Below are 15,805 nucleotides of genomic sequence, written 5' to 3'. Positions count from 1 at the left end.
CCTGCTTCCCCGCCCACGCCCCCTCATCGTTCTTCCCGGCGGCGGGGGCGGCGGATGGTTTAGGTTGGGCAAGAGGAGAAAGACATCGGCCGAGGAGGTCGCGGCGGTCGCGCTCGCTCTGGCGCTCGGCGGCCACAGGCTCGCGGCGCTTGCGGAGGCCTGGAACGTGTCCGGCCTGGGCCAGGTGCTCGACGTATGGGCAAGGGTGTTGGGGAGAGGGCGGAGCAGGCGAGGCGACGGGCTCCGGCGGCTCGCGGCGTTCCTCCTCGGCGTCGTGGTGTGCGCGCTCGTCTGCCACATGAGGGGCGCGGCGTTCTTGGAGGTCTTCCAGAAGACCGGCGGCGGCCGGAAACTAATGCGGATTTTCCTGCATTGATGGATTTCTTCATTTTTGTTCGTCTGCTTAAGAAGTTTAAATTGAGATGCTTTTATTCTAAAAAAAAGATTGAGATGCTTTTCCTCATCAGAGTTGGAGGTTCTTTGACGATGCGGAAGGATAGTGTTCGGGATATTTAATTTTTACCGTTACGACGGATGTCCCCCTTCAGATATTATTTTAAAAATTACTCCTATATATTTATCATTGAGAGAGAAGAATTCATAACTTTAAATCATTTTTGCATACGTGGCAGGACACGTAGAGAAACCAGCGTGTCTGTGAGATACGAAATGACTTTGTTACCCCTCATCTATTTCTTCTTCGTCTGTCTCATCCTCTCGCTTGCTCTGACCATGGGCAGCAATGGTAAAGATGCATCCCAGCCTACGTGCCTCTCCACTTCGCCTCCTCCTCCCTCCCAGACGCAAGCAACAGCAGATAAAGCCGGCGAGCGCGAGGTCTGCGCACCACCCCAGCTAGCCGCGCTGCTTCGATGACGAACGTAGGCATGAGATCGCCGCGCGTGGGCTCTACCGCGCGTGCGTCCCCATCCCCGGCGTGCCTCCCCCATGGTCGGCCGCGCGAGGTCCAGCTCCTCCCCTTCCGGTCGCTGCTCCCTCATCCCTGGCGGTGCGCGAGGTCTGGCTCCTCCCCTTCTGGCCGCGTGAGCTCCTAGGTCCGGCGAGGTGCCACCATGTTCGTCGCCGACGGGGGAAGCTGGCTCGCCGGTACCGGCAGCGACCGCACACGAAGAGACGCGGCGCAGCTCGTCTGTGGCCGGGGATGTGCGTCCTTCACCGGCGAGGAAGCAGTGGAGCGCGAGCACGAGGAGGCACGAGGCCGCCATGTTCGTCGCCGGCGCCGAGGAGGTCGTGCTCCTTACGAGCGTGCTCCAGTGCCGCCATGTTCGTCTGCGCGTCGGCGCGGCCGTGGACCTGCAGGCAATGGCCCTAGCTGCCTCGCCCCCAACTTCCCCTATGTCTTGTCAGCCGCCGCCATGGACCCCATCGTCGGCCATGGCCGGAGCTCGAGCGAGGAAGTGATAGAGATAGAAGAAATAGATGAGGGGCAAAAATGTCATTTCCCGTGGCCGGTCTATGCTGTCAGGTCAAGTTGGCGTGCCACGTCAGCGAAAATGTCAAGAATATATCAAATGTTCTCTCTCTCAATAATAAATATGTAGAAGCAATTTTAAAAGTGATGTCTGAAGAGGTGACATCCGTTATAATGGTAAAAGGTTAAATATCTTATAGTGTTCCTGTTCTCGGGAGTTGGGATGCCGATTTTTATTTTATTTTTGGAAATGTGGATGCCGAAGAGGTGAGATCCGTTATAACGATAAAAGGTTAAATATCTCATAGTGTTCCCGTTCTCGGGAGTTGGGATGCCGATTTTTATTTTATTTTTGAAAATGTGGATGCCGATCTTTATTGTTTTTTTTTTAATGTGGGATGCCGATTTCGTAAGACGTTGGACTGTTGATACGATTTGATAGCTCCTTCAATCCTGTTGATTTTGAGAATTTTGGGCCGATTTGGTTGCTCTGTGGCTTCAAGCTGTGACTTGCACGGTGGGAGCCACAAAACAGCTTCAGCCGTGACATGTAAGGTAGAGCAGCTTTGCTTTACTGTTGTTTCTCTCGAACTGATTTTGGCCATTGTGACAAGGCAAGTTCGCTTGATCGTTTCTTTAAGCCGACTGATGCTATTTTGTTGCGAAAAAAAAAACACTATATCATGATATCATGACTGATAAACATGGCTGATACGATAAGCAAATAGGATGAAGAAGTACCATGCGATATTCTCATGAATGATCATTCACTGGCTTCAAAGAAAACGATCCATAATATAGGAAATCTGGGATAGCTTCTAAACCTAGGCCTTGTTTCTAACATATAGCGTAGCGCTAACAGGATTATGAGCACATCTTTCCTGTGAATCGCACTTAATATACTAGATAGCTTGGCTCTTGAGATACAAATGCTATCTTGCAGGCACGCTGCTGTCAGCAGAGCATTAGTTGCTCTTGTGCCTAAAACCTACAAATTACAATCCTACAGGGGCGGTTATCTGAGGGCCAAAAAAGTGTCCCGGGAATTGTTACCAATGTCTCAACAATCAGCCTAGCACATCACTGCATAGATAAGTTATCAAAGATGTGATGCATTGAACAATGTGTTAGCCATGATGCCGGGAGTCAAGAGTTGTTATTGCGGCACCAGGATCTATTGGCAATCTTTCTTTCTTGGCTTTGCCTTGGGTCCTCATCAAACACACAAGCTCGTCGTCGTCGTCGTCTTCAACACACTTGAGCGCTGCTGGATCCAACATCCGAAGGATTTTCATGAGCAATCAAATTCTCCTTTGCCTCTAATATTTCGTTCATCTTACTGCTTCATTCCAGGCTTCGCTGATATATCCTCAGCAGTACCATCAACATCTTCTGTATTGGATGAAGATGGAACTGATCTATTCTCACCATTACTGGTAATTTGCTTATCAACTGGGCCAGACCACCCAGCAAGAACCATTCCGTCAGGCTCCTTCTCTTCATCAAACTCATCCCTGCATGGACTATTCAATTGATGAAGATACAGAATTGTGTATCGGCGCAATAGTATGGAATGGCAGCATTTTGTGTCTGTAGGACACAAGCAATTTGGCATCCAGTAATCATAGAAATGGAATATCTCAATATGTATCTAGCATATAAGCAAGGTTAATTCAAAATAAGGACAAGTTACACAATACCATGCTGCTCTAGTTTCTGTGGATGAGTGTAAGGTATGGCATATCTCATTATGTCTCTAGCATAGAAGCAAGGTTCATTCAAAATAAGGGCAAGCTACATACTACCATGCAGCTCTAGTTTCTGTAGATGAGTGTAAGGTATGGCATATCTCATTACATATCTAGCATAGAAGCAAGGTTAATTCAAAACAAGGTGCAACAAGTAACATAATACCATGCAGCTCTAGTTTCTTTAGATGAGTGTAAAGGTACACAGGCCAACCACCAAGGTTTCCAAAGAAATGGAACCATGAAATTATAGGGTGCAGTCAACAGAAAGAAGAAAAGAAGAACCTGTGTTTGATGTTGATACTGCATTTGAGTTCCTGATGCAAATCCTCGACTGTAAGCGTTGTACCATTTAGAACTGGAGCTGGAAGTTCAGCCAGGACCTGCAATAATGGATCAACCAAGCAGGGCATAAACACAACTAAGGGCTGCAAGCTTAAAATTTAAGTTTATACAAATCAACTAAACTGATCATGAACACAACAAAGGGCTGCAAAATTTTTTAAGAAACAAGAATTTTAGAATATATGCCACAGTGCATACAAATGACTTTTCTTGAACAGGAAAATTAACTTAGAAAGTATCACAGCACCTTTTCGAGGTTTAAAGCATAATTTGCAATCTCATCCTCCTCCAAATCTTCACCATCCTCAAAAACAAGTGTGGCGCCAACCATTATCAAAGGGAGGTTCATTCCAAGTTTGCTTTTTATAACTTTTTTCAATGACTTCCCGGAGCTTTGTTGTCTTAGAATTAACCTCCAGCACAAGTGGGGTCTGTTGCGTTCAGTTTTACTTCATGTCAGTGCCGAAGAAACAGATAAAATGTAACAATAGCCTAACTCGATAAGTACATACCTCAGAGCAGACATAGCATGATTTACTAGGTTCAAAAGGCTCGACAGGCATCAAGAGCATCTTCCTTGCTGGATGCTCAAGACAATACGTCATTCTGTAAAACATGAACCATGAAGTTACATTACTTCTATTTTATACATGCCCAAAAACCAATAGGAAAGCAACAAGATAAATTATATACAATGACAAACTGATAAAGAAAACAAGTTCCGTTTTAGTCTAAATTTCACAACTTTGACTGTTCAGAAGCAAGCATAAACAGAAACTAAGCATTTGACATGAACAGCAAATCTTAGATAGAAACCGTTGGTGCAAGAAATACAATGTGACAGGTTTAGAATGTGGTTACCTATAATCTTGATAATCACCCTTGAGCACTTTAATTGCTTCGATGACGATTAGACCAGCTATTATAGCATTAGTAGTTGCCACAGCATGAACTATATTTCCAGCAACACCTTTAGCTTCGAAAAGGCTATGCAGTGGTATTTCAAAAGAAGAAGCTCTGATATTTGCTGCAGCAGTAACAAACTCGACAGCCAATTGGTCATCCTTGTCAAAAATAAGGCTACCTATTTCCTGAAAGAGAAAATCAAGCCTGGGTTAATTTCTATATAAAGAAAAACTTTAAGATGTCATACAAGTCAGAAAAGAAAGCATATGAACCTTCTCTCTTTTCTCAAAAAATAATTTTAAAGCCTCCAAGAACACTCTTGAATTGTCAGCAAGACTCCATATCTCTTGTGAATTTCTAAGGCCTAGGGATACCATAGCAGACGGATCCTGCTCGTCATTCATGTGATCCTGAGAACGACCATTTTGCTGAACAGCACCTTCAGGCAATGCATCTCTAATGTATATTGGGTCTGGCTTTCTTCGATTCTTCCAAGTTTCCTTATTATCCAAGGCAACTTCAATGTTGTAACCAAATACATGGTCATATATTCTCTGGGCGTATTGCTCAAGATCTTCATCTACATTCCTTTCAAAAACATCTGTTTTTGAACTGGTATCATCTTTCGAGTGCACATTAAGATCATTATCTTGGTTTTTATCACCAAATAGCTTTGCAAAAAGCAGGTCTTTCGCCCAAACGATGCAATGAACAAACTGCAAAGAGATAAAATCACTCATTAGTGCTAAACCTAAGAAGCCATCAGATTCTATCGTACTATAACATAACTGTAAATGCACAGCAGTATAACCCCAACAAGCTAACATGCTGATATTAATGTGCTCAAGGAAAAATGTTGATATTTAAAAATTGAACTGCATCTGAGATGCCAAAAAACAAACTATCTGTAAGAATACAATGGCATTCATGCCCAACTAAATCCAATAAAACATTGGATTGAAATAACTTGCCATAAAAATGGGGAAATAATTATTTTTTCGTATACAAAAATATGCAATACATAATAGTTTACATTTATGAATCTGAATAGCAAACACATTCCACAAGATGTTCAAAACAATGAAAAACTAAAGGATTAGAAACTTACACTTGCATGCATACAATAACACAAAGAAAAACAAGAGCGGGTATGCAGCATAATAAACTGTCCAACAAAACAAATAAATAAAAAGTTGAGCCAGAGAGGTAGGTAACCTTTGATGGTGTGCTTGTAATTGTGCAGACAGGATATGATTTAGGGACAGGCTTTGGTTGACACTCATAGCACTCTGTTTTACCCTTGACATGAACAGTAACCTGAAATGTATGGAATGGAAAGTACTTTGAGCAAAGCATTAGCTTGGAGTAATATGCAGGGTGGTGCTGATTAAGTTAGTTATTAGTGACAAATATTCGACACGTTTGAGTTAACAAATGTATCGTTTATTCCGCTGAGAATAAACAATGTACCAGATTTAATATGTATACTAAGATGCAATGGCCAATTGATACAGACCAAATCAATGCGCATATTTGATGATATATTGTGATAAGCTGACTTGTACATATTCCACCAGCATTGCAAAATTACTGAATGTCTCAAGCTTCAAATTTTGAGAGCACCAGTTGCACAGTACCAAAATCCAATACAATCATTATATCTAATTATATTACTAACCAAAGAAAAAAAAAGAACACACAGCACATATAATATGTACAAAAAGATTGTATCAAACCAGCAGAAATCCGCTTGAATCTTGCAGATGATTTATAATCATACTTTTGGTGATCCCTAAGTCCTAACTGCTAAATAAACAACCATTTTAAAGAGGTATAGTAAAATTTCATGGAAGAAAGAAAAATGTCATATCAAATTCAGAGTTAGACTAGCCTATCTGACCCCAAAGTTCCATCTGATTTTATCAGCATCCTCTCTGTAAGACTAAATGACGTTTATTATCTTAATTTGCGGGCATAAATAAACAACCAGAACAAGTTAATGCTTAATGCTAGTTGAGTGTCAGCATACCCTCTCAGGCCACTAAATTTATACCCCGGAGATTTCATAGCAGCAATATACTTCTAAGAAAATGACCACATATACACCTGCATAAATTTAACTTAATCCCCACAGATTTTCTACTGATGTAAATCTTCTAAATAAAAGAATATCAAAGGCCTAGACAAAACATTTATCTATAACTGTGAAATTCTGTTGCCTTTGTAAAGAAATTCAGATTTACCGTTGTGGAAAAAAGACAAAACATTTATCCCAGGGATCATTATGTATTCTATGGCAAATGCAAAACATCTAAAACCAGAAAGGTGAACATCTATAATAAACAATATTGCAGTGTCACTGACAGAAGAAGATACGCCATCAGAGTTTCTCTAAGGATAAAATATGTTGTGTGCTAGTTGAGAATTCAAAAAGTTGCACACTAGCTGAGAAATCAAGACAACACTGCTAGTAAAAGAAAAGGACATATCAAAAACAAAAACCATTGTTACTGACAGATGTAACTAGATACCTCACAACTCACATGCTTCGTACATATAAAAAACAACAACAAAAAATTATAGGCCATCAGTATGAACTAAAACCACAAGGAATACATCAATATGAAATAAAGCTATAAGCATATACTCCCTCCGTCCCATATTATTCGCACATCTGTGATTTGAATTTTGTCCCACAATAAATGTTACACATAGGTTGAGATCGTAGGCAGAGGTTACCAGAACCTCATGGCATGGGCCAAAGGAATAAAAAAATCGACTAAAAAAAGGTAAAGAAATCCGATGGAGGCTTTGCAACCGACCTGCGCTGCTTCCAGTTCGCTCGTTCCGCACAGACGTAGCAGTGTGTCAGCTTTTTTTCATAAGCTTTATAGGGACAGCAGCGTCATTTGCCATCTATCCTAAGTTTCTCGTTTGAAAGCCAGATAAACGAATATTTTGGGGCAGAGGGAGTACTTTTTTTAAAAACAAATTGGGCAGGAAAGCTGCCAACTATATCAAAAAAAAGAAGCCAAGACTGGGTAGTACAACGATACAACAATGACCCTGAAGGGTCTAGCAACAGCAACAGCTATAAGCATATACTAGCACAAGCGATTTTGAAACTGCGACTGCAGTATTTGGTTGCCTTACCTGTCCCAAAAAACCAGTAGTGCCACTTTCAACCAAAGGAACTTCAGCAGCAAGGCAAAGGCGGTTAACATGGCGTCTAGCATCCAAGTTATCAAGACCATTCAGAACAACATTAAATTGCTTGAAGAAATCAACATTGAAATGAGAATCCTTCACGTTTGCATGGTATGGTGTTATATTGATATTTGGCCTAAATTTCAACACAGCATCCCGAGCAACCTGGCAAGACAAATGGTATAAAACAGTGTAAGAAAAAAGAAACAACAGTCAGGTGATTACAAGAAAAACTACTACATGGACAATTATTCTAGTCATATGTGAAACTCACTTTAGCTTTTGACTGCCCAACATGACTCTGCCGAAACAAAAACTGTCTATTCAGATTGCTAACTTCAATTGTATCCAAATCAATCTGCAGAGAAAAAGGTTGGATTACTTGGGTGCACCGTCTGAGAGGAAACAGACAGATTTTTATTATTACCATCAGCAATAAGGGAGTATAATCTTTACAAATGCAAACTTACCAACCGTCAAAATATAAGAGGGATAAAATCCATAATAGGAGTCAAATGATAGACATCAAAGTAATGAACAAATTTACAGATGCACCAGAACTTTTTTTATCTCCCTGTGATATGCCATATGCCGTAAGATAAATGATTGTTTGCCTGTGCACAATATATAATATAAGTGAAGCAAATAATAAAAGGGCGTACCCAGTGCAGAGAGCTCCCGCTCTGTGCGGGGTCTGGGGAAGGGTGTCAGTGGCAAGCTTTACCCTCGCCTGTGCAATGCGAGGAGACCGCGACTCGAACCCAGGACCTTCCGGTCACAGGTGGTAAGACTCTACCGCTTGCACCAGGCCCGCCCTTCAAGTGAAGCAAATAATAATAATAAAAAGGCCTCACAAAGTGCTAAAAGGTCCCACACAAGGTGACGCTGATTCAAACCCGGGACCTCCTTGACACTTTTGTTTTGGGCGTAGGTGTTGGGTGGGGGGGAGCAAATAATAGATGGCACAAAATTACATTTGCCTCACCCTTTGCTATGCTAGCAAGATAGAGGCTTTGTAGCTTGCGAAATAACTTTGATTTATAAGCCCAACCGGAAACTTGTCTAATGGGACTAAGCGGTAAAAGGAAATAGATCGTAGATATCTCAAGCACATTGATTTGTGTACTTTGGTTACCTAAACAAGGACTAGGATGCGTCCATTTATAAACTAGTTATAAACTACACTGAACCTAAGTAATTTAAGGTAAAAAATGAAAATGTTTCATGCCAACATAAAAATAAGCACCAGGACAAGAAAGGGCCTGCAGAGAGCAAGGCGCTAAACACAATTGTAACGAGGAGTGCCCCCAAAATGCAATATAGAACCCACAAGCACAATTGCATCTTTGCAAGCAAGAGCATTGAAGTCATCTACGCTACAGTAAGTACGCCATCATAGAAGCAGATTGCCAGCTCGTGGGTTGAACAGTACAGGTCCACTTCTCAACTCTAGGTCAACGCTATCCCTATCATAGATCCAACTAAAGCCCAGAACACACCAGCAAACCGCCATCCACAGGACCTGCGACATCCCGATTCAAGCAAAGCGGGGCAGTAAACCTAGACCCAGCCTCGAGGTAAAAACGGAGCGGAGACTCACGATGTGTATGTCGCTGAATCCGGAGAGCGCGAGCGTCTTCAGCAGCTCGCAGCCGATGCCTCCCGCCCCGACCATCAGCACCTTCGCCGCCTGCGTCCCCGCGCACCGAGACGCACGCACGGACGCACACCAGGAAAAGCGTTAACAAATCAACCCTGCGCGAAAGCGCACCCAAAATCCCACAGTGAACGACGGGCCCCGTCACTCACCTTGACGGCCTCCTCCGAGGACGCGGCGGTGGTGGTGGCGGCCATCGGGGGCGCGCGCAGTAGGGTTTTGAGTGAAGTGGGGTTTGTGGGGCGGATGGGAATTTGGAGCGAGGGGGAGTGCGGTTTGAGGGGAGGGGGATTTGGGGCGAGGGAGACGATGCCGAAGCGTCGTGGAAATTGAGAGGGCTGGCCGGGTGGCTGCCTCGCTGCTGGTCAGTTGTCGTCCCCGCGGCTCGATCGATTCCCCTACCTGGCTACCCTATGGACTATGGACTATGGAGCATGGACTCGAGACCCGGGAGGGATCGGACGGACGCGCCGGTTTCTTCAGGGCAATCAATCTTGCTCGCTGCCGCTGGTAGGCTTTCGGGTTGCCATTCTGCCAAAAGGGTTTGGGCGTGGGGACCGAATCGTGAGTTCTGTAGTTTCACACGAGCTGGTGGTGGGTGTGGCAGCGATTATTTTTTACCTTCCCTCTGGGCTGGGGCCCGGTAAAATCGATCGGCTAGCATGAATGCGGATCCCGCTTGTGGCCTGGCAGGTTATCAATCTTTTCATTCCAAAAACACAATCTTTTCTTTTAAAAACAATCTTTATACTAGCATTTTATTTCCGGGGTTGTTTGGATCTCGAGCATTATCAAAACCAGATTTTGTTAACAAACTAGATTTAGAGATTAACTACCTAAAATATTGTTTGTCTACATGAGATAAAACCGGAACAACCAAATTTTGTTTTCTATAAATAAAACTCAAAAAGTCGGAATTGACAAAAAAAAAATTCTAAAACCCGATTTCTCATATTGTTGCTCGTGTTGTCTTTCTCCTCTCTTTTTTCTTGCTAATTACAGGATTGATTAACTCGAGAAAATCATTGCAATATTCATTTTCACTTGTGCCACCAAAACAACCTAAGGTGATTTTTCCCTATTTTAAATTTGAGTTTAGAAAATATCATCCTAAAAAGATGCAATTCTAAGCGGCTTAGGAAAGAAAATGTGCTAAAGATATAGCACATATCCTAGAAGAGACAAAAAAAATCACACCACATGGTTAAGGTTTTAGAGCTTATATATATAGCGCAACTTTAGAAAGTTTGACCAAAGAGTTTGAAAGTTCACAAAAATATCGAAAAACATTACATGAAAACATGTCATCTTCCAAATGAGACTTTGCAAACTTTGAGCGTCACCTGGAACCAACCCAACCACACACCCACACCCCCGCGCTCCCTCTCTCCTTCTATACCCCAAAATGACCTACAAATATGCTTCATCCAAATGATAATCACACACCATCTAGAGACTTTTATCCCAATCTTGAGACGGGAGAAATAGCATTCCCTTTAAAAGCTTTTGCTACAACCATTCTTTCTAACCCAGTTCCTTCTTTTTATCCTCTTCTATTTATGTGTTGTTTTGTGATAGTTACCCTAATACAACGTGCTATACATACATATAGATATATGCCAGGGATTTTGTTGTTTTCGGGAGAACATTGGATTTCAAGGTAACACCAGGTAAAAGACCTACAACTATGACATACGAGGACATCAACGAAGACAAGTCCCTACCACCTTGATCGTATTTTTATTCTGTGAGTGTAAATAACAATACCAACACAACTTGGTATGTGGCATTGTTACATGTTTTCATAAAAGTTATTCCAATAGTTGTATTAGTGACAATCCGCATAGTCATAACTATTTTGAAGCAACTGAAATTGCACGTGCCCTTGAAAACCTAGAGCTTCACCCACCCTTGGAACATGCTCGAGTAGTCCATGATTTTAGAATTATTAGTGCTAAATAATTAGTTTGTTTTCTCTTCGAAGACGACAAAAATTTCTTTGGAGAGGATAGATCATTTTACTCAAATATCATCTTATACAAAAAAATGCTTAAAGTGTGGGTTTTCATGGAAAACAGGTGGGAAGCGAAAAGCTTGGAAAACTAATAACATAACTTTAGGAAGTGTTTTCTAACACAAAGCAGGTAGGGTGTGTTGAGTAAAATGTTTGGTAAGTGGGCTTTATATGTGAGTAGAAGATAACCACCTCAATCACATAAGGACCGGTTCATCTAAGATACTCAACCTAGCAATATCATGCAAACCACATGTGTTTGTAATGGGACAAGCCTTTGTTCAAACTCCTTTGGGCTAATCTAGTATCCACCCCAAAGGCTTGGCGAGAGGAACGGACGGTTAGAAGATAGAACAGAACTTTGTGCCCGATCTGACTCAATTGGGCTGATCTAGTAAGGCTTGGCGATGAACGGATGGTTAGAAGATAGAATAGGACCCTGCGCCCGATTCTGTTGGCACTTGCAAAATTGTCCTAGTGATCTATGTGAAATCTTTGTGGCCTCATTTATATAGGTACCAAATATATGTGTGAAATGTGCTTAGTGCTTGAAACTACTCAAGCTCTTGATAGTTTTCCGTGGGTGGATATTAGGGTATGCATCCCTCACAAGAGTATTCGGGTAGGCATGGATCTCATTATACCAACTCGACCACTGCCATATTTCAGGTTGTGTATATCATGTGCGTATAGTTGTATACCCCTATATATAAAATATAAATATGTCTAGACAGTTGCGGATCATGGCTATGAAACAACTATGATTGAACTCAATTATTAGTCATGCATGGAATAAGAATAACTGTTGTTACTAGTACTAAACATGGGTCTGGAAGGGATGTCTTACTCCCTCCCTCCGGTCCAATAATCTCTATGGACTAGCTAATTATGTTTTGAAATGCAAAGATTTTTTTATTACGATGAAATGTTGTAGGCTCAGGTGAAAACCCTAAACTTAAACCTTATTTTACCCCAAGCATATAAATTTATTGTAAGTGTTTGGGATTTGTTGAGTATGAATGTGCTCAAACATGCCTTCAACATGTTAAAGAAATGAAGTGATAATAAGATCAGATGTTGAAGATGAGGATCGATTTATTCCTACACCCAGATTGCCTATAAGTTATGGGGTATCCATGTTGTACATGTTGCCAAATTTAATGGCCGTTGTCCAACTCCGAGTGAGTAAAGGTGTATAACACCACCAAAGTCTCCTTTACAATAAAGTTCATGTATCATCTTCATGCTCTATTCAATTTTTGCTGATATGAGCTACTAGCCAAGTGAGGCAGTGACTGATACACTAAGCACTGAGATCCCCAAAAAAGTCTACAACCTACCACTCAATGTATAGTGTCGTTTCTTATAGAAATAATTCAAGAAGATATACACATTGATTCATGAGTGGTAAGTAACACCAACACCACAAGGAAATTAACCAAGAAGTTAGGCTCAATTGTCAACTATCACCCCCTCCCCCCTATTCGTATGTTTGTTTTCTGAAAAATGCTTACTATACACTTGTAGCTAGTCCCACTTTTCTTTTCTTTTATTTTTTGTGTGGGGTGGGGTGTGGGTGAATGGAGGAATACATTTCCCTTCTATAGTGTTGGTGTCAGCCCCACATGTCACAAGTGAACTAGAAGCCATTAGTTTTGTGCTAAATGGGGCCTTGGGACACATTTGGTTGCTGCCTATGGATGCCTCGCCGAAACTAGTTTAGTCGGCCAAAGTCTGGCATGTGATTTGGCTGCCCCGAATTGGTCAGGAAGAGGCCGAAAAATAAACTACGCATTGGTACAGTAGACCGACAAACTTCGATATCCATCTAAAACAAGTCTCGCACTCACAATCAACGACCTAATATTAGCTAGCACCGAGTGGCCTCAATCAAAGCCCCCCTTAGTGTTGCCACTATTGGCAAACTTCTTTGTAGCATGGTCCAAGGTTTCTACAAGCTTAACTTTAGTTAAAACATACCATACCATTTTTGATAAGTTTGGTCAAAGATATATTATACTCCCTTTATTTCAAATTAAAAGATGTTCTGTTTTTTTCCTAGATACATTGTTTTCACTAAGTACTACATAGTGTATATCTAAGTGCATAGCAAAAGCTATGCATTTAGAAAGACCAAAAAAATCTTATAATTTGAAATGGACTACAAGCTATATGAACTCGTTGCCCTTAAATCTTTACAACTTCCTTTAACCATGGCTGGATAACTCAGCACACCCAATTTCTTCCACCAGTGCGATGCATGCAATGCAGTATTCTGCAAGCTAGCTAGTTCACCCTCCGGCAGTTGCGCCGGACCTCTCCGCTGCTCCCGGTTAGGACACCAATGCCGCCCATCTTGACCATAGCTGCGGCGAAGTCGCTACTGAACCGCGCCGAGCTGGCCGCGTAGCTCCTGACCAGTCCGTCCGTGGAGCCGTCGTTGAAGAGCTCTTGATCGGAGTGCAGCAGCCCCTGCCGCGACCAGGTCGCCGTAGTACGCGTTGTCGAACGCGTTCGGCGTGGACGCGTCCAGCGGCGCGCTCGCGCCGCCCCCGCCGGCCGCCGGGCAGCCGGCCCTCAGCGACGCCGCGAAGGCCGCGTTGATGTTGGCGTCGTTGTAGATCCTGGCCTGGTAGTTCTGGCACTGCGCCTGCCACACCGTGTGGGCTCCTGCGTGCATATGCAACCGCTCACGTGTCAGTGGTGACCAGCGGTACGTGGCGGTGGGGGAGGTGGCGCGGGTGCTAACCGCCAAGCTGCCACCGCTGTTAGAGTAGCAGCACATGGGAATTGGTAGTTGCATGGTCACGTCGATCGGTGACCATGGCAGGACATCACTGAACCCAGGCGCTGTGGTGCTGGCTGATCACTGATGAAACCGTGATTGATTGATCAGTGACAGTGAGGAACGCACCAGACAGAGCGACCATGTCGGTGCTGCTCAGGCCTTTCCTGGCGAATGCGGCGAGCAGGGTGCTCAGGCTGGACGCCGGCGAGGGGAGGTCGGTGTTCGCGGTGGAGAGGCTCGCCGTGGTGGAGTCCCTCCTGCCGAGCTGCACCGTCCACGATGGCCCTCCGAGCTGCACACCCAAAGATCGCAAGACAATGTTAACTGTTAAGTGAGCTGGAGTCCTCAGTGAATACTACTGCTACTGGCTCATGATTGGGATGGTCATCCGCTCGTACCGCGACGACAGAGTCACGGGCGGCGACGGCGAGGATGTCGGCGCACGACACGGTCCGCGGGCACAGCGCCTCCAGCAGGGCCTTGATGGTGTCGATGACGCCGAACCCCCTGAGCGACCCCGCGTTCGGGCCCGCGCTCTTCTCGCCGGTGAAGTTGCCCGTGTCGTCCAGCAGAACGGACGCGTCGCAGCCCTGGCGCACGTACATACACAGGCAGGTATACACAGCTCGTCACATGACTTGTTCACAAAGAATCTTGCACCTCGACCGACTGCTGTGGACTTGCCTGCACGAAGCAGTCGTGGAAGTGAAGCCGGAGCAGGGAGCCGCCCATGCGTCGGTCCAGCACCACGGCAGCCCTCACGGCGGTCTTGATGGTGACGAGCGCGGCAGGGCACGACGATGCGTAGAACGTCGGCGACAGCTGAGCCCGTGCGGCGGCCACCACCGTGGCCAGTGCCAGGATCAGTACTGAGAGCTTGGAGTGGCGAAAGCGATGGCTGCTGCACGCTGTTGAAAACTGCACAGGATCAATACTCGCTGAAACGCTCACTATCCTCTCTCCGAATTCGATGAACGCTCAGAACGAAACGATGAACTCAGTGGACAGAGAATTGGTGCAGCGCAACGAACTGCTGCTTTTCAGTTTTTTTCTTCTATTTTATTAACCCTGATTACATGCAAGACTTGGCACTACTCAGTACCACCCACGCTCCGCGCTTTCTGCTGCGCCATCCCACAGCCACGCGACGTGGGCGACATTGCCGGGTGACCAAGTCCCGCCCACACACACACATGCGCACGACGCGAAGGAAGCGCCGCGCTCACCTCACTACATGCCGAAGATAGACACACGCGCACACACACGCAACAGAAATAGTAAACTCAACACACTCCCCCCTAATTCTGTTGCGCCGGACTGATCTTGACGACCCCACTCCGACCACGCAGTTCCAGAAGACGTTCGCGCGGCAGTGGCTTGGTGAGCAGGTCCGCCAGCTGGTCACCAGTCCTGATGTAGTCCGTTTCAATGACGCCGGAGCTGATGCAGTCACGGATGAAGTGGAACCGGACGTCAATGTGTTTGCTCCTCTCATGGAGCACCGGATTCTTAGCCAGCGCCAATGCTGACTTGTTGTCGATGTGGAGCAGTGGCGCGATGACCTTGGCGTTCACCAAATCAGCGAGCAGGCGCGACAGCCACACTCCCTGACACGCCGCGGTAGCGCCGGCGATGTACTCCGCCTCGCACGATGACAGCGCCACCACGCATTGCTTCTGCGATTGCCAGCTAACCGGGTTCTGGCCGA

At 44.5% G+C, this 15,805-nt stretch overlaps 3 pseudogenes; 1 reads left to right on the top strand and 2 right to left on the bottom strand.

Annotated features, from left to right (window-relative positions):
- LOC136549080 (uncharacterized) overlaps positions 1-376 on the top strand; it is a 14,062-nt pseudogene extending 13,686 nt beyond the window's left edge.
- A 2,202-nt stretch (positions 377-2,578) lies between these two features.
- Positions 2,579-9,774, bottom strand: LOC136549079 (SUMO-activating enzyme subunit 2-like; annotated as a pseudogene).
- Positions 9,775-13,349: 3,575 nt separating this feature from the next.
- On the bottom strand, positions 13,350-15,107 carry LOC136552624 (peroxidase 70-like; annotated as a pseudogene).
- Between the last annotated feature and the right edge of the window lie 698 nt (positions 15,108-15,805).

This window comes from Miscanthus floridulus, chromosome 4, assembly GCF_019320115.1.
Source record: "Miscanthus floridulus cultivar M001 chromosome 4, ASM1932011v1, whole genome shotgun sequence".
Lineage (NCBI taxonomy): Eukaryota > Viridiplantae > Streptophyta > Magnoliopsida > Poales > Poaceae > Miscanthus > Miscanthus floridulus.
The sequence above is the reverse complement of the archived record's forward strand: the minus strand, read 5'-3'. Positions and strand labels throughout refer to the sequence as shown.